Consider the following 24923-nt stretch of genomic DNA (forward strand, 5'->3'; position numbering starts at 1 on the left):
TAACATCAAATTTGCAAGTTATGTAACCACGCCCACTCCAGTGTGATTGTGGGATACCAACTTTCAAATGCAAACTGAAGAACAGACAACCAAAATATGGCACCACCAGAGTCCCCCAACAGCCATTCCAATGTACCATTATCTGTCTATTTTGCCCCATTTACCATAAACACTAATGTGTGCATACTGCTTTACTTCTACAATGATCATTTGGATTTTATTTTTCCATTTTGTAGCACAATACACAAACACCAATAGAAATCTGCTAAACAAAGCAATACTGTCTCACAATGAAAATGGACTTAGCATTAAAACTTCTCTGCCCTTGAAACTCACATTAATTGAAACACTGAAACCCACACGACATCCAAAGAAAATGCATGGCCAGGCAGTGGTGGATAAAGATTACATTGGGCCGTTTTCAAATCATTGGCCCCTTGCACACTAAACAAGAAACATACATGTGTTCTTTGATGCACCTTCCTGACTTTATTAAATTATATTCCTTGTACAGCACACTTGTTAGAATGCATTTTAAATTTATTGTTTGAAAATTTTTCCAGTAGGCAATGAAACGAAATGCATGAACCAATAATGACAAAACTGCCCAATTCAGAACATTTCCAATTCCATCATGAAAGTCTACTTCCACAGCCACACAATACATATCTATATATAAAATAGAATGACAGTAGTGTAAGCCGTTGGCATCTTGCACAGCCTCTTGCACTTATTTTCAATTTCAGTTTTTTTTTTTTTTTGGTGGGGGCGACAAACATTTTGGAAAGTTACTAGAATAAAATGTTATGTTACCACGATGCATTTCACTGCCAAAGCTCGAACCCAGGACCCTGCACACTACAGTCAGAAAAACAAACCACTATACCAAATCAGCAGTTTCCTGAAAGATAGGAAGACAAACTTAAATGGCTATCATTTAGTGAATTCAGTTCTCACGTGTCACCATAGTTCTCAACCTCTTTGCACAAAAAACCTGGACAAAGCCAATTATGGGGGAATACAGAATTCATTTCTCACTTCTCACCATAGCTCTCAACGTTTTAGCACAAAAAACCTGTACAAAGCCAATAATGGGGGAATACAGCCCCAAAATAGGGACAAATTTATCTTATAAACTTAGAAAATTGCTAGAATAAAATGTTTTGTGTTACCATTTATTTTCTGAAGAATATGAAGTCTGAAATTCAAATGCCTGTCATTATTTAGTGAACTCAGTCCTTTAGTGATTGCCACAAAAATCCTGAAAACCACAGACTATGAGGGACAAAGCTGGAGACTTAGCAGATTTTTTTGCCTGGTGGTGCTGCGGTAGCATTGTCGCCTCACAGTAAGACGTTGTCCTGTTCAATTCTCAACTAGAGCGTCTTCTGTCTGGAGACGTGTGTGAATGGGCGTACCTTCGTTGAAGATTGTGCGTCAGGGCTGGCAACTCGGCACGTAAAAATCTACTGCCAATCATCAGCGGACCGGAGTTCCGCTGTGGCGACCCCTAACCGGGAAAAGCCGAAAGACACAACAACAAAAATATTTCAAACTTTAATAGCTATGGTAAAGCATGTATGATGTAACAATGTGACCAGGCATTATCAACTTACACAAACTTGCTGCAAGTCTTCTGTTCTTTTTTTCCCTACAAGAGCATTTTCATAAAAAAAAATGCTTCTAACAATGGCAAGTGTAGGTACTATGAAAGTATTCCCTGGAATGTTTAAAAATAGCATTCCTGAAGAGCTCAACATGCTGAGAATTGATGATTGGACTACAAAGTTACGGTATCATGTAAGTGAGCGAGGAAAAACAGGCTACTACTTAGTTGTGATGTGATGGTGACAGGTTTCTGCAGAATAATAGTTTTGAAAATTTCTGCAGAATTACATGCCTCCAGTAGGATATTCCTACACAATATCATCTGCTAGAAGATGAAGCCTCAAAATGATAAGTTCTAATATGATTTGCTGACATAAAAGGAAGGTAAATGCATCAACCTTACAAAGAAAATGACATAGTTAAGATTCTGTCCTAGAGCTGCCTTGGAAAATGAATCATTTTCTACTGCTTCTCATAATTAATGTTCAAACATATATGGAAAAAAACAGAATGTATATACAGTGGCACTCTTCGCTAATTAGATCAGTGGAATAAAATACATACATCTCATGTGGCTCTAATCGAGCTACTACATTATACTGAATATAATGCCCATTTAGGAAATTCCAAGTGAAAAATGCTTGACAAGAAAAACACAAACACCACACACACACACACACACACACACACACACACACACACACACACACACACACACACACACACACACCCTTCCTCCGAACAGAAGTCCTGCTCGTCAGCTAAAAATCTTTCACTCTGCAGCGAACAAAATCTGCTCGTCAGCAAACAAAACAAAATCCTTCACTCTGCAGCCCAGACTGCATACACATACCCTTCATACCTATTAGGTACCTTTAGAATCCGAACATAAGTCCTGCTCGTCGGCAAGAAAATCCTTCACTCTGCAGCCCAGACCACCCTTCGCTCTATTAGAATCCAAACAGAAGTCCTGCGTTCTACCAGCAAACAACTCCTGCTTCTCACCCAGAAAATCCTTCACTCTGCAGGCAGTAAATCCTGCTCATCAGACAGCAAACAAAACAGAAAATCCTTCAGTCTGCAGCCAAGACAACTAAAATCCATTAAATACTAGCAAACAAATCCTGCGTTGACTCTGCAGTTATGGCATTCATCAGCAAAAGCCAGACGGACATGGCACAACTCCTTCAAGGCAGTCCTCCCAGTATTCAAAAAGACGCGCGTCATATGCACATCCAAACTTAATTCCGACAGGCTGGCGGAGCTGACGTCATCGCGTATGTGATGACATCAGATCTGAAAAGCGCGGAATCTAAAATTATAATGAAAAATCGGAAATGAAGGGGTGCCACTCGGGAATCGTGGCACCCCATTACTGGGACCCCAAAACTCGGTAAAAACAGAGTAATTCGGGACGGTTGGGAGGTCTGATGGAAGATGGTGATCTGTAGTTGTAATGAGTGGCTCCTCTCAAAATCTGCCAGTTCACTCAGATATGTAAAAACTAAATAAATACTCCAGTAGCTCCTGCATCACAGCACTCCACTCTACATGGTATGATACAGCACAAGAATGACCACAGAGAAACACTTAAATGACAAAGTCTGGTTCCTAGCTTACCACTGGGGGGAGGGCTTTAAACAAACGTGCAACACAATGAACTGCATCTCCTGAAAGCTTTGCAACAGCAGATACAGTGAACCTCACCAAAATACTTGTACACTTGTATCACAACATACAGTACAATCATTTCCTCATAGGAGGATGCCTGGATCCAACCTCTTTGGGAAAAATAGATAATGAGAAGAAAAAGAAAAAAAACTTTCTCATTGTCAAAAAAGATTGTAGTGTATACAATTAAAAAGGCAAATGCAATCTGATGAAAGTCCAACAAAGATCTACAACAAAGTTTTTACTTAATACTGCTTGATATTAAACAAGAATTTGAAATGACATTTCAGGGTGCGATATTCAAAAATTACCTAACAGGAAAAAATGCAGAGTTTAGTAAATGTGATAAATTCATCAACTTCATTACCAGTGAATATATTCTTTTAGTCTAGACATTCACTACTACTAACAAGCAGTTAGCTAAGATCAGAGTGAGAAGCAGGTATAGACCACTCGGACAAAGGGTGCTGAAGGACTGTCATATTTAAGGGGTTACCAACTACATAAAGAACAAATAAATGTAACTAATGCTGATTAAGTCTCCACAAAGCCTGTTTGCAGTGCTACAAAAAAGAAATGAACAGCTGTAGTAGTCTACTTCCATAAAAAAGGTTCCTGAGTAGAGTTACGGCAGCAGTGCCATTCCTTTTGCACATGTAATTGTTGCAGGTAGACTACCCAGAGCTTTCGGATGCCCCCTTTTGAAGTCAGACTCTACTGTAGCCAAGGATATTGGCAGGTGAATGGCTAAAGAGAAGAGCAGTTCATGCCATTCCTAATTCCTCCTTTTTTGGTTGGATGGCCACAAAAAGTATGACCTGTCATAGGGGACAAATTAAGTCCATATCCCTAGTCTATAAAATGTGGGGCAGAAAAAGACATTTATCACTAAAGTCTTATATGAGCAATTCAAATGCTACTCTGTTGAAAGCTTAAAAGTAGTAAAAATTAAAGACAAATCTATTATACAAATTTCTAGCATCTGCTCACAAATCACGAATGAAACAGAGTTGCAAATGCAAAGGACTTGGCAGAATGACCTGCCTAACAAGTTCAGCTTAATGAGTTATTAAAACATTACTTCTTGCAGGGGTTAATTCCACCTACACATCTTCCTACCGTATGTGTGGTGTGTGTGTGTATGTATATATATATATATATATATATATATATATATATATATATATATATACACACATATATATATATATATATATATATATATATATATATATATAGATATATATATATATATATATATATACATACACATATATATATACACACACACACATATATATATATATACATATATATATATATATATATATATATATATATACACAGACATACACATATATATGTAGTCATATATAAATACTACATTTATACACAAACTAAAGGGTAAAAGGGACACACAAAACATTCAGTAAAAAGTACAAGAAAAACCCATAAACAAGTAAAACACTTGTATGAAAACACTAAAATAAACAGTCTTGCCACACAGAGCTCCAATAAAGGCTGTCCCTCCTCCACATGAACACACGATGATATCGCCAAAGAACCAGGGCTCACAAAGTAAGAAATGTAAATCTTTAATAACTCCAGCCTCACAATGAATGCCAAACGTTTACACAGTAAGATTAAGTGCTTTCATCTTCTTACAGAAGACGTCATGAATGACTTCTGATGAAGTCTTCTGTAAGAAGATGTAAGCGCTTAATCTTACTGTGTAAACTTTTGGCATTCATGGAGTGGCTGGAGTTATTAAAGATTTGTTTCTTACTTTATGTGCCCTGGTTCCTTGGCGATATCGTGTATTCGTGTGGAGGAGGGACAGCCTTTATTGGAGCTCTGTGTGGCAAGAAAAACCCAGCCAAGCTAGTTAAACATACTGTAGTGAAGGCACATGAGATATTTGCAAATCACCCCTTAAGAACAAAATGTTTCAGCTACATGGTTGCTTAATGTCGGTGACTTTTTTTACTTTTCAAGTCTTTATGGTTGCATTCAGACCAATGTATCACATAGTGAAAAACTCTAGCTTGGCTGGGTATTTCTTGCACTTTTTACTGAAAGATTTATCTGCGCGTCCTTTTTACTCTCTCATTTGGAATGTTAGTTGGGATGTTTTGCAGGCACCTTAATCTTAATTGGCATCAGCTGGATTTAAAGACCCTGTTTGCCCTGATGTGTAGCCAAACTATCCACTTATGCTGTGCTGATGAAGTTAATCCAAAGCATGCATGTCCACAGCTAGCAGGTTTGGCTTTACTGGTCTGAATGTAACCATAAAGACTTAAAAAGCAAAAAATTCATGGATATTCAGAAGCATGAAGCTGAAACACTATGTCCTTAAGGGGTCACTTACATACATCTTATGAGCCACGACTACAGTATCACACAGTGAAAAACTAACTTGGCTGGGTTTTTCTTGCAATTTAAACACACACACACACACACACACACACACACAAAGAACAGTTGTGTGAAATCTTACCATAACCATAGATATCATTCTCTTCCATGTTGCAATATTCTGTACTCTTGGGTCTCCTCTTCTTGCTACCTGAACGTTAGGCCAGTCTTCAAATGTCTGTAGTCACTGCTGGGTGTCTGGGACTTCTGACATGGCTAGAGTAGCGTGGGCCATGAAAGTGGCATCTGCACATACCAGACCTCAGAACTAAGTGCTCCACTTGGACCCCAGTCCCAGGACATGCTGCGCCTGTCCAGTGTCATCCAAGTGGGAAAGATATGTTAACAGGAGGGAGAGAAGGAATTCTGCAACATAGAAGAGAAGGGCATCTATGGTAATGCTAAGATTTTACACAACTATTCTATGTCCTTCTATTCACATGTTGCAGTATTCTGTGCTCTTGGGTGAGTGCCAAAGCTCACTTTGAGGAACAGGGTGGTGGCTTGGAGGAATTCTCTATGAATCCATGGAGGATAGCCCTGGTGAACCCACCCCTGGATCTAGAGATTTGGCCTAGTTTGTAATGTTTGATGAATGTGTGAAAAGATGTCCAAGTGGCTGCCTCTAAAATGATAGAGGTGGTCAGACCTTTAAAGAAGGCTCCAGAAGAGGCCATAGCCCTAGTGGAGTGTGCTTTTACATCGGATCCCAATGATTTCCCATTGTGTGCATAGCAGAAGGTAATTGCCCTGGAAATCCAGGCTGAGATTGTTTGCTTTGTAATGGCTTTCCCCAGGGCTCTGGGGTGGAAACAGAAACAACTGGTCAGACTTCCTGAGAGACAATCTTGTCCAGGTAGAACCTAAGCTGTCTGTGCACATCAAGGGAGTGTAAAAAGTACAGTTTTGTACCTACCATAAATGTAGATGTTCGAGGATCCACATTGCTGCAGTCCTAACTATTGGGTAGTCCGCTGTCCAGTCGGCCCGAATACCAAAGTATATGGCTGACGTCGGTCAGGGCGCATTAGACTGACGTCAGTACGTCAGGGTACTAATGCGCATGACCGACGTCATATCCTCAGTCTTTTCTTGCCCCAGATGTCAGAAGACCCTGAAAAGATAAGGCCAAAAACCAAAAACTCCCAAAATACCTGCACCAAAAAATATATATACAATATATACACAATAAGCAGAATATAACCTCACCTACACAACCACCCCTAAACACAGAGGGAAGGAGGGAGGTAAATTGGACTGCAGCAATGTGGATCCTCGAACATCTACATTTATGGTAGGTACAAAACTGTACTATGTTCTTCATTCCACATTGCTGCAGTCCTAACTATTGGGTAGAATCCCAAAGCAGAGGTAAGGGAGGCTGGCAAATCATAAGGAAGCAGGAACTGACAACATGCCTTGCAAAATAACTGTGGCAAAACCAGCCCTAGACTTAGAGTAGAGAGGAAGGTGATAATGCTTAGAGAAAGTATGCACTGAACTCCAAGTAGCTGCCTCCAAAATATCCTTAGTTGCCACCCCCCTTAGAAATGCTGTGGAAGTGGCAGTAGCCCTAGTGGAATGAGGCCTAATCCCAGCTGGAATCTCCTTGCCATGATGGGAATAACAAAATGTAATGCAACACCCAATCCACCTAGAAGTAGTTTGTTTTGACACAGGCTTGCCCTTTGAACTCAAAGCAAAAGAAACAAACAACTGCTGAGACTGCCTAAAATCCCTAGTCCTGCTCAAATAATAACGCAATAGCCTGTGTACATCTAAAGTGTGCAAAATCTTTTCCCCTTTATTTTGGGGATCTGCATAAAAGGTAGGCAAATGAATAGTTTGGTTTAAAGCCACACTAGAAACCACCTTAGGCATAAAGGAAGGATTAGTACGTAAAGATACCCTATCCTTATGAAAAATCAAAAAGGCTCCACTGCCATAAGGGCCTGCAACTCAGAAACCCTTCTTGCAGAAGTAATGGCCAACAAAAAGCAGTCTTCCATGACAAGTATTTCAATTCAGCAGTAGCCGAGGCTCAAAAGGTTGTAGAGTAAGTTTCTCCAACACAAAATTGAGATCCCAAGCAGGAGTAGGAGCTCTATTGGGGTCTTATATTCTTTGCCCCTCTAAGAAATTGCTTGAACAAAGGATGCGAAAACAATGGTGGGTCACAATCATAGTGAGCTGAAATTGCTGCAGCATGAATCTTAATGGAAGAGAAAGACAAACCTTTGTCCAGTAACTCAGTAAGATATTGAAGAGCCACACTCAAATTTGGCTCAGTAATCTCCAAATTGTTTGCTGCACTCCAAAACAAAAATCTCTTCCATTTTTCTGCGTACACTTTCCTTGTACTAGGTCTTCTGGCTTCCATAATCACATTTAAAACTTGTTGAGGAAGCTGAGACCTGCTGTCTTTCAAAACAGAATATGCCAGGCTGTTAGATGTAGAGAGTGAAGCTTGACATTGAGCAGATGACCGTCCCTCTGAGACAACAGGTGTGGAATCAAGGGTAAAGGCCATGGAGGCTTCCTTACCAGACTCCTCAGTAATGGGTACCAGTGCTGCCGAGGCCAATCTGGAGCTATTAAAATCATCCTTGGCTTGTCTTGTCTGACCTTTAGAAGCACCTTTGGAAGAAGAGGCAGAGGTGGAAAGGCATACACATGAAGATTTTTCCAACTGAAAGAAAGAGCATCCACTTTCCAAGCTGTGTGATGAAATCCCTTCGTGCAAAACTGTGGCAGCTGGTGGTTTAGTGGAGAAGCGAACAGATCTATGTCTGGAGTTCCCCATGACACTGTCAATTTTTGAAATCCATGATTTGTCTGCTTAATACATCTGCTAAGGAGTTCTGTGCTCCCGGCAGAAACCTTGCCTGAAGAGTTAGTTGCAGACGGAGCGCAGTCTCCCATAAAATCATTGCTTGTCTGCACAATGGGTAAGAATGTGTTCCCCCTTGTTTGTTGATGTACCACATGACAGTTGTGTTGTCTGTTAGAATCAACACCTGCCCTGGAAGAAGTAACTCCTTGAAAGCAATTAATGCAAACTGAACTGCTAACATCTCTTTCATGTTGATATGTAGATGCTGTAGTCTGGCAGGCCACTTGTCTTGTATCCACTTTCCATTTAGATGAGCTCTCCAAGCAATATCTGAGGCATCTGTCGTTAGAATCTGACTTGCCTCTGGCCGGGTCACAGAGAGTCCCTTGTTTAGGTGACATTCCTGAGCCCACCACAAAAATTCCTTTTGAATGCAAGGTATTATTTGAATGACAGTGTCCAAATCCTGGCAGTGCTGTGTCCACAGATTTTGAGATACCATTGTAGCTTCCTCATATGCAGTTTGGCATTGGGAAGCACCAGAATACAAGATGCCATGAACCCTAAGGCTTGAAGGACTGTCCTTGCAGTCAGCCCGGACTGAAGAGATAGATGATGGAAGTAACTGGAAAGATTCTTTTGTTTGTCCGGGGTTAAAAAGGCCATCTGGGCTGCTGTATTCAGTCTCACACCCAGAAAGCACATGTCTTGAGAGGGTACTAGACTGGACTTTATTTCGTTCACAGAATACCCTAGGCATCTTAGCACTGCTATGACATATTCCAGATGCTGTAGAAGATCTTCTTTTCTTGAGCCAGAATCAGGCAGTCGTCCAAGTAAGGATAGATTTGGATTCCTTTTAGCCTGAAGTAAGCTATCACTGGAGCCAGAACCTTTGTGAATACTCTGGGCGCAGTAGATAAGCCAAAGGGCAATGCAGAGAACTGATAATGAGAATTTCCAGCTCGAAAACGCAGATACTTCCTGCAACTTAGTCTTATTGGCACATGAAGGTAAGCTTCCTTGAGATCTAAAGTTACCATCCAGTGATCTTTGCCCAGCAGAGGTAAAAGCTGTTGTAACGTCAACATTTTGAACTTGGGAATGTCCAGATAAGTGTTGAGGATAGATAAATCCAGAATTGGTCTCCACGTGTTCCCCTTCTTTGGTACTAGGAACAGGCGAGAATAAAATCCTAGGCCCCTTTCCGGCACAGGAACTGAGTGAATGGCCCCTATTTGGAGCAACAGAGAAATTTGCTTGTGAGCCTCTGTTCTTTGAAGAGGAGGAATGTCTGGCATGCCTTTGAAAGGAGGCAAGGTATGGAAATAAAACCTGTAACCGTGGTGAATAATATCCAGAACCCATCTGTCTTGGGTAATTAAATCCCAATTTTCTTTGAAAAGAGACAGCCTTCCTCCCAAAGGTGCTGCCAGGCGAGAACGGACTGGCAGCTGAAAAGGCAGGTCATTGGGTCTGCTTACGAAAGGACTGACCCCTGCCCTCACCAGAAGTCTGAGCAGGGGAACTCCCTGTCCTAGGCCTAAAAGAACCCTGAGCTCTGCCCCTACCACGTCTAGACCTACCCCTAGACTGGGAATCATAAGCAGGATAAGTCCATCCCTTAGTAGGCCAATTTCTACTAAACTTGGAGGCTGCACCTGCAAAAATCTTTAACAGTTTGCATAGACTTAGCCTTGTCCTCCATTTTCTTCAAAACTGCTTCCACAGGCGAACCAAACAACACATCAGACTGTAAAGGAGCATCCAAAATCCTTGTCTTAACATGCTCAGCTAAATTCTGATCTCTCAGCCAGGCGTGCCTACGAAGAACAGAACCAGTGGCAGCCACCCTGGAGGAGGCCTGCACAGCATCAAAACCACACTGCAAGGAATGTTTACCCACCTGTTCAGACACATGAACTAAATCCTGCAACTCTTTACACTCAATATCTTCAGCCAGAGCATCCACCTTAGATTTCAACTGTGAAAGAAGATAATTCTGATATTTTAACATGTGAAACTGACAATTCAACGCCCTCATGGCTAAAGTGGAAGAAGTATACACTTTCTTTCCCAATCTATCCAAAGCCCTTGCCTCTTTATCAGGAGGGACAGGATTTTTAACAACTGAGGCCTTCACACCTTTAGGCCCCTGAGAGACAGTTTCTGGGTCTGCCCTAGGACTCTTAAAAAGATACTTATGAGCTTCAGGCACCCTATAATACCTATCCGGTTTAACTGGGGCAGGAGGCAAAGAATCAGGATTCAGGGAAGCCTCTGCAAACACATCTTCCACCACATGCAAAACAGGAGGTATAGCTAAAGGCTTATGCTGTGGTAAAAACAAGAATTCCCTAAGCCTTTTCCTGGAATCAGAGAAATCTTGACCTTCCCATTTAAAATGCTCCCTCATGGAATGCAGAGTCTCTGAAAATGAAAAATCCTCAGGAGGAGAAGCAGAAGGAGTAGAATCATCCACATCAGAATCAGAATAAGGAGGGTACTCCTGCAAGTCTTCAGCCGAAGACTCCGAAGCCTCCGAGCATTGCTCAAAACTCTCAAACTCAGGTTCCACCCTAGGCCTCTTATCAGGAGGGGGCATAGAACCCCTAATCATAGTAATCAAATCCTCTGCCATTTTAAGCATATGTTTCTTAGGCAAAGATCCTGAAGCACTAGGAGAAACCCCACAGAAGCTAAACTTGGCCTGCCCTCAAAGAAGCCTTGGAAACTGAAGGGAGGCTCTAACCACCTTAGGAAGAGAGGGAAGAACAGCCACCTGAGAAGCCCCTCAGCCTGGCCTACTTCCTGAGAGGATACATCCTGTAACAGTAAAGTCTCTCACTGAGACTCCAAAGAGACACCTGGCAAAACCTCCGGCTCCACTGAGCCTTCCAAAGAACCGACGTCTGGGACTGTCGGTTCCTCCACCTAGGCTTTGCTGCTTTATCTTTGCGTTTTAGCGAAGCGGCCGGAGCATCCGACGGCATTTTATAATTACAACGCTTCCCAAACACTAACCTGGCACAGTCTAACCTTCTCTTAATAGTGCGTTTGTTAAATCTAGCACAAGAGCGGCATCCAACAACGTCGTGCTCAGGCCCTAAACAAGGTATACACAAAGTATGGTAATCCCTATGAGGTATCTGTTTCCCACAAGAAATACAGTTATTCACTTTTTCTGACATCCGGTTAAATACTGAGGCAAGAAAAAACCAAAATATTCCCCAACGGGGTACTTAGCCAACTTTGATTCGGTCTGAAACTCTGACTTCAGAAACTTTCAGAATGCCAACCTGCACTCGCAAAATTGCTTCTGCATCGGACCATGCGGCAAAAAAGACTGAGGATATGACGTCGGTCATGCGCATTAGTACCCTGACGTACTGACGTCAGTCTAATGCGCCCTGACCGACGTCAGCCATATACTTTGGTATTCGGGCCGACTGGACAGCGGACTACCCAATAGTTAGGACTGCAGCAATGTGGAATGAAGAACATCTCTCTCACTGTCACTTTGTGGGTGGGTAAAGAAGATGGGGAGGTGGCTGGCTTGGTTTAAGGAAAGCTCATTGACCACCTTGGGAATGAAGGATCGACTGGTCCTAAGGGTTACCCTGTCTTTGTGGAAAATGAGAAAGGGTGGAATGGCCATGAGAGCTTGTAGCTCAGACATTTCTAGCAGCAGTCAAGGCCACTAGGAATACCATGTGCAGTGTTTTAGAGAAGCCTTGGATGCTGGCTCAAAAGGGGGGAACCGTGAGCTTCTCAAAGACATAATTCAGGTCCCAATGAGGGGGAATAGTTTTCTTGGGTCACCTGAGATGCAGCACTCCTTTTATCAACGGAAAAACAAATTCAAAAAGATCAACACACAGCAGGTTCAGGTTAAGGCACTTTAATCTTGCAGCAAGGAGACAAAAATGTGCTAATACAGAGTTTGTCTAACTACAATCAGGAAGTGAAGCCATTCTTATACATTTCTTACAAGACATTGCCTACTAAGCTGACGTAATAAATCACAAGTTCTTACAATATTATTTCATAGCAGCTGTTTGTCCATGATTTTCTGCTGGCATATCAAGTTTATAAAAAAAACTTCCTAAGAAAAACATGGCCTTGGAGACCACCAGTTAGATACAACTTCTCACTATATGATGTTACCATTCAAGGTACTATGGCTAATTCGGGCACAAAGCAAGCACAGATTACAGTTAATTTCTTCAAGCAGTCTTTGTTCAACTGTATCTATCTTTTCTGCAGCTGTGCATATTCTCATAACACGAACAGAGCTGATTGTTCAAGTTCAATAACATTATAGAAAACAGTATTGTTCTATTCATTATTTTCCTGACCTAGCAGATAATCACCTGCTTCTCAGTAAATTTCCAAAAGGCATAAACATGAATTTTGCTGTGCTAGCAAATACTAGGTCAGAGAGCATCTTGCAGTTTCAGAAAGCATCTTGTAGTTTCATACAAAACTAAGCTGTACATAAAATAGAATGAAATGTGTTAACCCTTTTAGCTTCTAATAAGCACTAAACATATACATTAATACATATTTTTCTAACATTTCCCCCCTGTTAATACTTTTTATTCTATTTTCAAAAGCATAAACAGTTTGCTTCTTCTCCAAACCTCTTCCATTCAGAATTTGCAGTTAAGAGAGTCATTTAGTTTAAACTTATGAAAGTGTTTCATTTTTCAACAGTTCTTCAAATTCAGTACTTTGATACAAAGTCTCAGAAACTGACATGTCTATAAAATCTTTAATCTTTTCATGCAGTGAATACCACAACAAACACACACTCCTAATAGGAGTAATCCCACACAAATGGCAATCAGGATGTTCATTAGGATGGTACCCCACCCCCCAAACAAATTCTGGACAAAATCCATCAGTGGGTTTTGGGCCTGGTTTGGTCAAGGCTGACACTTGCTGAATTACCTCGAGGTGGTCGTTTATCTCATGCTGGTATATACAAACAGCACTCTTTTATTAAAGCGCAAGTCCCGCCTTTCACCACTAGGGTGAAGTCGAGAGCCATGCGGTTTTGAAGCACTACAGTTCTCATAGCGTTCAGTTCATTAGTTACTAATTCGAGAGCAGAAAAAGTTGCACTGCTCATTACTTTGAGAAGTTTGGACAGTTTTCTCAGCTCCCAAATTGATTTTACTGCGCCATATGCAGGGGCTATACCTGCCCACGATATAATAGTGTCACTCAAGTCCATGTGTGTCAGTTTATCTTTGTTTTTTATGGAGTTATTGTTTCTCCAACCTGCTTTGATTCATCCCAGTTGATTCTCAGGTTTCTTGATTGGATTTCCAGGTTTCTTGGTAACCTCTCTGACATTTCAAATTCTTCCCTGAGCCAAACTGCAGTGTGTTGTATGGCCGGAACCAGGTAACCCAAAAAACAACTGCCAGACCAATTCTCATGTAACCATTTCTGTGCTTTTTTCCCACACACACAAAATAACAATCCTCTACTTTAGTATTAATATACACTTGCCCTGCATGAAACATCTTTCTATCAATGATAGATAGTTGCTTAAAAAGAACAGGATTATGTTGTACTTCATTAACGGTTTTGTGCATTGATTCAAGAAACAAGTCATAGTTTGTATCACAAATGGAACCTGCATTATTAGCTTTGGTATAACATTTGTAAGAAAGAGTCACATTACAATTGCTCCAACCCACCTGAACAATATAATTTTTGTAAAAACATACAATTCCCTTTTGTGTAACAGGCAAGTACAATGCTATTTTGTCTTGTGATTTCACAGTCGTAGTATCAAAAATTAAATTTTCCCAGGTCTCATTGACCCCTAGGGGGACAGCAGTCAATAATTCCCCATATTGCTGTTGGTATAGCTGTGCAAACCCAACAATTTGAAACATTAAAAGTCTCAGCATACACGTTTGATCGCTTGGTAAGTGTTAAAGTTTGGAAGCCAGTCTGTGAGTAAAGCATCACGTTTTTTCAGTTCAGCTCGTGTGGCTGGAAAAAGGGAAGGCCACAGCAAAAAGATTATTGTTTTCAGTATAGTTAACAGAATGATCATGCAACACTTCTGAGGTTGTTCTGTATTTCTATTTGCTCCGTATCTGGTCATTTTGTTCCTGTGTAACAGTAACAAGTTTTTTGTCCAGTTCAAAGTTTTTAACCAGTTTACAGTGTGTCAGATGAATCCAGGATGCTCGCTCTGCGATCCTGACTGCAGTGGGTGTTGACAATAGCACTTGGTATGGCCCTTCCCACTTTGGTGACGTCCAATTCTTCTTTTTGATTACTTTCACCCAGACCCACGTGCCTGGGACTACTACTGCTTCCGATGGTCTGGTTTGTTCTTTATCTGAAACAGAATTTAACTGCAAAAGTTGTTTATTACTTAGAAGTAGTCTCATATATTCTGCGAGTGAACTGTCGGCCTCCTGGTCTGCAGGCATGAGAGGTTTCCACTGAGGTATATAGTATGCCCTCCCAAATAATTTTTCAAAAGGAGTTAACCCCTTTGCATTTGGAACAGTTCTCATGCTCAACAGTGCCAGAGGCAGGCAGTGCACCCCAATTATTTTGTGTCTCATTATTTAAACTTCCTAAGTTTACTTTTCAAAACCCCATTATGCCTCTCTACTAGTCCTGCGGATTGTGGATGGTATGCACAATGGTTTTTCAAGGAAATTCCGAAATATCGGCTCAACTGTTGTATAGTTTGATTTACAAAGTGTGTGCCATTGTCACTGTAGATCTTTTCCGGTATGCCAAATCTAGGAATAATTTCTCTAACAAGGATTTTTGCAACAGTAACTGCATCTGGGTTTTTGGTCGGAAAAGCTTCCACCCATTTGGAAAACATATCTACAATGACAAGACAATACTTCTTATTTTCGCATTTGTTCAGTTCTATGAAATCCATACAGATAGTATGGAACGGGTATGGTGCAGGGAAACTCCCTTGCTTAGGCTTCAATGCCCCTTGTGCATGATGCTTATTACAAACATGGCAAGCCGCACAAAAATTTTGTGTAGTTTATAAATCCATATGCTGTGAACACTCGATTCACTAACTGTACCATCCCCCCTATTGAGACATGGCACTGCCCATGGCTCAACAAAGCTGCATATCTAAACAAATTAGATGGCAAAATCGGTTTTCCTTCTTTGGAGATGTACAGCCCTTTCTCAAGAATTGCTCCTCGTTTTATCCATTTCTGTTTTTCTACTTTCGTAGTAAGTGTCTGCACTGTTTTCAACATTTCTAAATCTAAAATCTCAGATGGTTGCAATTCCTCACTCAAAAGAAATATTTCTGAAGCTGAAGCTGCCTGCTTTGCAGCTATATCAGCTCTCGCATTACCTTTTGAAATCCTATCCTGTTGCTTGGTACGAGCTACTCATTTACTAATTGCTACTTTCTGAGGTAACAATAGATTCTAACAAATCTAAAATAAACTGCGCATGATTAATCGGTTTGCCAGTAGATGTTATCATTCCTCTATTCTTCCACTGTTGTGCAAAAACATGTACAGCAGAAAAAGCATACTGGCTATCAGTAAAAATGTTCACACATTTATCCTTTGCCAAGGTACATGCTCCTTGTCAAGGCAATCAATTCTGCTGCTTGTGCAGATAAGTTGTGTGGTAAAGACTTTGCTTCTAAAATCTCAGTATCAGAAACTACTGCATACCCCACTAGGTTCTGCCCTGAAGGACCCCTTCTGCATGAGCCGTCCACGTAATATGTCACCTCGGCATCATCCAAGGGAACATCCGTTAGATCTTTTCTAGGAAGTGTCTTTTGCTCAATCTCCTGCAGGCAGCTGTGTGGTGTGCCGTCCACAGGGGTTGGGAGCAAGGTAGACAGATTCAAAGTTGTACATCGTTTGATTGTCATATGAGGTTGGCTCAACAGTATAGTCATACAGGAAAGATGTCTAGCAGGAGAAAGATATGCTACTTTTTCTTGCAGTAAAATAATTGTGACTGCATGAGGCACTCTCAATGTGGGAGGGTGGAACAACACTACTGAGGCTGAAGCCTTTACTGCCATTGCAGCTGCGACTACCGCTTGTATGCAGTGGGGCAGAGATCGCGCCACTGGGTCCAGCTGTGATGAATAGTAAGCTATGGGGTGTTGCTTGTCCCCATGTTGCTGTGTTAACACTGATGTCATATAACCTTGCTTACAATCTACAGTTTGGAAAAAGCGTTTATGATAGTTTGGTAATCCTAAAACTAATGAGGATGCTATCAATTGTTTTAGTTTGCAGAAAGCTGATTCTGCTTCTGGTGTCCATTGTAATAAATCTTGTGCTGCCATAGGCTTCTTGTATATCAAGTTGGTCAGTGGAGCAGACTCCAAGGCATAGTTTGGAATCGAACTCAGACAGAAATTAGTCATACCTAGGAAGGTAATCATTTCCTTCTTGGTAGTTGGTTTGGGTGCTTGTAAAATTGCTATTTTCCTATCTTCATCTAATGTTCTGCCTTCCTTGGATATTACATATCCCAGGTATTTAACCTGCTTTCTCCACAGCTGCAACTTGTTCTTGCTTACTTTATGTCCTTGAGTGGCTAAAAAATGTAATAATGCTATGGTATCGTCTCTGCATTCTTGCTGGGTGGGGGCTGCCAGCAGGATGTCGTCTACATAAAGTAAAATCTGACTGCCTATCAGTGGGCTAAATCCGCCAAGTTGCTTGCCATCTCTTGTGAGAATATTGTTGGACTTTCACAATATCCCTGTGGTAGTCGCGTGTAAGTATACCTTTTCCCCTGAAATGTGAATGCAAACCAATGTTAGCTGTCAGGGTGTATTGGTATCGAAAAGAACGCATTGCTAATATCTACCACAGAAAAATACTTCTGTTGAGGCTTCAAATCATTCAATAGGGTGTGTGGATCTGGCACTGTAGGTGCTCTAGGTATTACTGCGTCATTTACAGCTTGTAAATCTTGGACCATACGCCATTCTCCGTTTGCTTTCCCGACAGGAAATAAGGGTGTGTTACATGGTGAATCTGGAGATTCTACCAGTACTCCTTCCTTAAGTAAAGCTGCTATTATAGGTTTGATTCCTACTTCTGCCTCTTTTCTTAAGGGATACTGTCTCTTTTGTGGTCTAAATGCTGATTTTGGCATGATAGTAACTGGCCCTGCTGTACAAATTAGTCCTACATCTGATTTCCCTGTTGACCAGAGAGCTTCTGGTATGCTCCGTAAGGCATTCTCTTCCTCTTCTACTAAGAGTGCTAATCAGCTGTCCTTGCTAGACTGCAAGTGTACAGCTGGGTGTGTCTGTGTTATCCAATTTAACTTCTGCTTCTGTACTCCCTGTTCTGACAGTTCTAACTCTCTCTGTTTTTCCCACTATGTGACTTTTTCCCCTAGGTCTGCCCATTTCACATTTTTGTCCTTAGACTAACATGTGGTAATCGATTAGATTTATAGAGTGCAAAGAATTCCTGGGGCAAATGAACAGCTAACTACACTGTTCCCTTCTGTGACCCAGTACAGATTACGTAATACTAATCTGTTGCATGGTTTCTAAACAGTTCTTGCTCATATTCTTTATCAGGTCCTGGTGTGCTACAATAATACAGAGTACAGTGCCCCTGGACCAGTCATGACCAAGTCATGGCTGTACCAATAAAATGTTTCACCCTCCGGTCGCACTACAAAAGTATCCATTTGTCGCTGTGCTTCCATACCCTGCATAGTTGGAACTACTGCTATGCCAAATATCTGCATACGATCTCTGCCCAAAAGGTTTACCAGGCATTTTGCAGAAACAATTTTGCTTTTCTGGGTCATCCCTGAAACAAGGTCAGTTATTGCTATGTTATGGGAGAGTGGCTCCCGATACAGCTGTCCATTAGCTGCTTTCACTAATATGTAAATCGAGTGATTCTGTATTTTCTGGTAGTTTGGAAGGATGTATCAGGGTCCACGATGCCCCGGAGTCACACAGAAATTTAACTTCCCTCCCATCTACCAGAAGCGTAACTTCCGGTTTTGTATTTACTAAGTAGAGCTCTAGGCTCAATAATGCTAAGTCTAAAATTTCACTTTCTTCACTATCTGCAATTTCTTGCACTTCCTCTATTTCTTCTATCACATTCTCTACTCCCTCTATCACATTTGCATTTGTCTTTTCTTGGTTATTCCCTCCTAGTGATTCTTGACTATCATATAGTCAGTCCTCACCCTCCTTATCTTCCATGGCTACCTTCTTGTTTTGCTTGCAATCCCTTGCTAAATGTCCCTTTTTCCGCACTTAAAACATTCACCCCTTTTCTTTCTCTCTTCAAACTCCTCTGATCGCTTATCAGATTGTTTGTTTCCCTGGGCATTTTTCTTGCCCTTTTTCCCCGGACTGTACTACATAAACTTCTGCTCCATCTTCTACAGAAAATACTTGGGCTTTCTTTTTCTTTTTACTGTTAAAATGCCTCTCGGCATGTCTAGCATATTCAAGTAGTGAGTGTAGTCTACTTGTACGATGGTCTACCATGTGCTTTGTAATAAAGCTGCTTATAGGCAAAATACTGCCTTTTAAAAATGCATTCTTTAGATGCTGCTCATACGGGGAATCATGTAATCGATTAGATTTATAGAGTCCTACATCTGATTTCTTCAGGTACCTGCATTCCACAATGGTTATTAAAACACTCTAATAATCTAGCATAACTGTCAACAGTTTCACTTCCTTGTTGGATGCATTGATTAATGCAAGTCCAGTCTGTCCTAGGCTTCCATTTCTCAGAGATTCGGTCTGTAAGACCTTTTACTCTGTTATCCAGTTCTGCGTTGCTATGTGGGAGTGGCTTGTGTTCTGCGTCACGGGGATTCCAGTTGCCACTGATCATGTGCCAATCTGGACCTACGATTTGTCTAACTACTTTTTCTACTTCTTCTCCAACTACTTTTTCTACTTCTTCTCCATTTAAATGATAAGTTAACCTCATGCCCTGTAAGTTTTCTAAGAATTTTCTGAAATTAACTTTTGGATGGGGAATTCCCTCTGTAGCTTTCCGGATGTCTTCCGGTGTCCATGGTCTATATACTAGGAGAGTTGGGTCCTGCCCTTCCTGAGGATTTGTTACTTCTATGAGTGGACATATCTCTTCTTCACTCATAGCTCGTGAATTTTTGTTCATTTCATATAACTCAATATCCCCCTCAAGGTACGTGTTCGAGACCTAGTCCCGACGGGATCTCTGACAAACGGTCTTGGCTTCGTGGAGACAGCCGGGTATAGCGGAGGTGGACCAGCTTGTCCACTCCCTTCATATTCTGGGGTAAGGGAAGCAGAGGGGGCGGAGAGGCTGATGCTATTACCAAATTATTGTCCTCTTTATCTGGAAACATAGCTTTTGAATTATTACTTTTTTGTTCCCTACGGTTTGCTTCCTCAATCCACCTGTGTGCCTGAGGAATGCCTAATTGGCGTTGCTTTTTTACCTGACCTTTTGCATCGGTTTTAAGCTGTTTGACATGTTTAATAAGTGTGGATTTTTCTAATTTGCCATCAAATTCATATTTATTAACTCATTTTGTATAGTACCTAACAGTCAGCAATGTTAGGTACTATACAAAATGGGTTAATAAAACGGTGGATCTTGGGAACTTTTTGTGCACTTATTTCCCATATTATTCTGACTGTTAAAATGTTACGTAACCCTTCTTTATTTTTACGTGGTACCACGATTTCTCTTTTTCACAGTTTATCTAGAATAACTGCCTACCTATTCTGTTTCCCTGATCTATGACAAGACTGCAATCTTCCTGTCCCTAACTTGTACAAGACAAATCTCCTGATACATGATATAAATCAAGTCCCTGATCTAAAACAGAAAAAAGGTAAATCTCACCTTACCTGAGCCTCCGTGATTGGTCGTCTGGTTCGAGGAAAAAACGTAAACTCGTCCTCCAGTCGCAGATCAGAACAGTGGCTGGCCTCTTTTGAACGACAATTCAGTCAGAGATCTTTCAGAGCAGAAGAACTGATATGGTCTCTTCCCCGTACGGTTTCATGCCACCTGGCCCATCTGACCTGAGGCTAAGTGAGAGTTTCCGGTCCGAAGGACCAATCTGTCAATGGAAAAACAACTTCAAAAAGATCAACACACGACAGGTTCAGGTTAAGGCACTTTAATCTTGCAGCAAGGAGACAAAAACGTGCTAATACAGAGTTTGTCTAACTAGAATCAGGAAGTGAAGCCATTCTTATACATTTCTTACAAGACATTGCCTACTAAGCTGACGTAATAAATCACTTCTTACAATATTATTTCATAGCAGCTGTTTGTCCATGATTTTCTGCTGGCATACCAAGTTTATAAAAAAAAACTTCCTAAGAAAAACAACATGGCCTTGGAGACTACCAGTTAGATACAACTTCTCACTATATGATGTTACCATTCAAGGTACTATGGCTAATTCGAGCACAAAGCAAGCACAGATTATAGTTCATTTCTTCAAGCAGTCTTTGTTCAACTGTATCTATCTTTTCTGCAGCTGTGCATGTCCTCATAACACGAACAGAGCTGATTGTTCCAAGTTCAATAACATTATAGAAAACAGTACTGTTCTATTCATTATTTTCCTGACCTAGCAGATAATCACCTGCTTCTCAGTAAATTTCCAAAAGGCATAAACATGAATTTTGCTGTGCTAGCAAATACTAGGTCAGAGAGCATCTTGCAGTTTCAGAAAGCATCTTGTAGTTTCATACAAAACTAAGCTGTACATAAAATAGAATGAAATGTGTTAACCCTTTTAGCTTCTAATAAGCACTAAGCATATACATTAATACATATTTATCTAACACCTTTTAAGAACTTTGCAGGTAAGTTTGGAAGTCAGGGGGGTTCCCAGAGTCAGACGAGCTGAGATGGCAGACAGATGAGTCTTGATGGAGTATGCTAATCCTGTCTACAAAAGTTCACACAGATAGGACAGTACCAAAGGGACTTGGCTCAGCAAAGGGTCCAACTGTTTCTGAAGACACCATATGGAGAATCTTTTCCATTTGGATACACAAGATCTCCTGGAATTAGGTTTCTTGGCCTCTTACAGGACTGAGTACATCCTCACTGTATAGGTGTCTATAAAAGAGATCATAGTTTCATAGTATAGTACTAGGCTATCTGCCCTAGGGCTTTATAAGCCTAGCCAAAGTGTATGTGGCTTTCGCCACCCCATATAATGATACAAAAGTGTACAATTTAAATTAAATGTAGTTTACTGTGCCTCTATCTAGTAATGACACAAAGATGACCCCCGGGGTAAACCTACGATCACCCATCCATTCGTCCAGATTTCTCTTGAAGAGAGTCAGTGAGGGGCTCTGCCTAACATGGACAGGTATCCTGTTCCAGAGTGTGGGAAGCCTCTGGGTTACGAATCTGTCCCTCCAGCATGTCGTATTCATATTTGTGCTGAGGTTTAGATCTTTAGCTCTCGTGGCTCTGATGGATTTGGAGTTTTTGAGGTGGAGCATGTCCATTAATTCTGAATTGGACATGGCCTTGTACGTAAGGCACAGATCACCTCTGAGCAGGCGGTATGCTACTGAATAGAGCTGGAGCTTTTTCAGTCTGGCAGCATATGACATATGCTGGAGACCCTTGATCCTCTTGGTAAGGTACTTTTGGGGTCTCTCCAGCTGCTGCAGGTGCCGGGTGAGGTACATACCAAATGGGGCATTGTACTCGATCATAGGCCTGATAAGGGAGGAATATAAGGGTACAATGACATCCTTTGATCTGGATGTGAATCCCTTCACGATAAGGTGGGCAAGGTAGAAGGTCTTTCTAACCACTTTGGCGATGTGGGTGTCAAATGAGAGGTCACTGTCAGCTTGGGTCCCCAGGTCTCCGATTACTTTTTCCGTACTTAATGGATTACCACCTATGTGGTAATTTGTGGGTACTTTGTTTTCTCCACATTTTTTGGCATTTAGTTTAAGGCCATGACTCTGGCACCAGTCTGTTTCTGTGAGGCCCTTCTGGAGGATGCATGTGTCAGCTGGTGTGTCGACTATGGCGCCTAGTTTGCAGTCGTCTCCGAACTTTGTCAGCCTCAACCCCCTATGTTTGCCTGCACATCTGAGAAATAAATGCCGAACAAGAGGGGTCCCAAGACAGAGCCCTGTGGGACTCCACCTGTGACTGGCTTAGAGTCTGACAAAGCTCCAGCTATTCTGACTTTGTGGGTTCTATCCTTTAGCCAGTTTGCAACCCATCTTGTGACAAACAGGTTTACATTTAAGCTGTTGAGCTTGTCTATGATGCTTGAGTGGGGTATTGTGTCGAAGGCTTTTGCCAGATCCAGGTAGGCTGTATGAACTGCTTTGCCTTCATCAATGGCTCTAGTGACTGTTTCAAAAAAGTCCACCAGGTTTAAAAGACAGGATCTGCCTTTTACAAAGCCGAACTGGGTAGGGTCAATTGTCTGTAGGTCCCCAATGTCTTTGTTTATGCGTTCCATAATGATCCTTTCCATAGCTTTACAGACCAGGCTGGTCAAGCTTGTGGGGCGGTAGTTTCCAGGGTCTGTAGAGGTGCCACCTTTGTGGAGTGGGACCACTGTAGCTGTACGCCAGTGTTCAGGGACGTATCCTGTAGCAAGGCTGAGATTAAACAGCGTACTTATGTGCGGGTTTAGCTCCTCTAGGAGTTCACGTAGCATGCAACCCGGGACACCGTCAGGTCCCATGGATGCTGTATTTTTAGCTTTGCTGAGGGCAGCTCTCACCTGGACATCTGAGATTTCAGGGAGGTTGCATTCAGCTGAGATATTTATTTCATCTTTTGGGGGAGAGGGAGGGGAGAAATTTGCACTGAACCTGTCTGCCAGTATGTTGGCAATATCTGTGGGTTCAGTGTATTTTTTGCCGTTATGAACTAACTCTGCGCATATCTGAGGGTTTCCGCCCAGATTTCTAACATAACTGAAGAAGGCCTTGTGATTACCTTTAGTGTCCTTAGCGATTTTTCTCTCGAAGTTGGCCTTTGATGATTTTATTAGCGAATGTAGCTTTTTTGCTAGTGCTGATCAGGGATGCCTTCCCTTTATGGGATTTTGCTCTGTCTTGCAGTAGCTTCCTTCTCTTGTTATAAAGTTTGTTTATGGCTGGGGTCCACCAGATAGGATGCCTGCCTTTGGTGGAAAGGGTCTTGGTTTTATTTGGGATTGCATGATCCATGCATTCTTGGAGATGCCTGTAGAAAGCATTTGTGAAGGATTCAGCAGTGTGGGATGTGGTTTCCACTGGCCCAGGGGGCTTGAAGGATACCATTTCAGTCCTAAGGAATGTAAAGTCGGCTTTTGAGAAGTTTCTCACTGTGGTCTTTTGTGCTGGGGGTGGAGGTGAGATATGAATATCTAGGGTTATTAGTTTATGGTCCGATCTCACTAGTGAGGGGTATACTTCCGGTGTTGAGCATTTTGTCCCCATGTTTGTGATGATCGGGTCAAGTATGTTATTTCCCCTTGTGGGGGAGGTGACTAGTTGTTCCATCGCATTTGAGTTGATGAATTCCAGGAACCTTTGGGCTAGGGTGTTGGGGCTTGAGTAATGCACCCAGTCTATGTTTGGGTAGTTGAAGTCTCCCAATATGATGGTATTTGGTGAGACATTCATATCCTCCAGTGTCTTCAGGAAGGCTGAATGGAGTTCCTGAGATTGCAAGGGTGGTCTGTAGCATGCTACAAGTTGTATAGCAGTTTTGCCTACGGTTAGTTGCACATGGATGGTCTCCGATGTTTCGTGCGTTGCCACTAACCTGGAGGTGTGGGTGTCTTTAATGAATATGGACACTCCCCCTGCTTTTGTGGTTCGGCTCAGGTTTTGGGGCCGAAATGCATGATACGAGGTATAACCTGGTAGGACTGGGGTGCTCTCAGGAGCCTTGAACCAGGTTTCAGTTACTGCACAGACATCCTAGTGGTAACGAACAAAAAACAAAACTAGTGAACCAAAGAGCGTAATGAGTCCAGGAAAACCTCAAAGATGCAAAAAATCACGTAAACGTACTTTATTAGGAACGTTTTTGCCTCTGTAAACACAGAAGCTTCTTCAGACAAGAAAAAAGCGCCAAATGAACACAATTTAAATCCTTCAATGCTAATGCCATGATGTCATTTCCTTGACAACAAAGGCAACCAGTTTCTATTTAAACACATACATGTACAACAACCAAATAAAATATATATTGTAAAACATCTCTAATAAATATATATCTATCAAAAATAGTAAAAATATTAAAAACACATCTAACAGCATAAAGCACATACCTAAAATATAAAAAGATTTGCAAGTGTGTATAAAGGGATAAACCTAAATACAAAGGTGAACCTAACAAATTAAGTA

At 41.5% G+C, this 24923-nt stretch overlaps 1 protein-coding gene across 2 annotated transcripts in view; it reads right to left on the reverse strand.

Moving 5' to 3' along the window:
• EVI5 (ecotropic viral integration site 5) overlaps nucleotides 1-24923 on the reverse strand; it is a gene marked incomplete in the record, with an annotated part of 2059651 nt that overhangs the window by 1486808 nt on the left and 547920 nt on the right.

Source organism: Protopterus annectens, chromosome 10.part0 (assembly GCF_019279795.1).
Source record: "Protopterus annectens isolate FY-2018-M chromosome 10.part0, PAN1.0, whole genome shotgun sequence".
Lineage (NCBI taxonomy): Eukaryota > Metazoa > Chordata > Ceratodontiformes > Protopteridae > Protopterus > Protopterus annectens.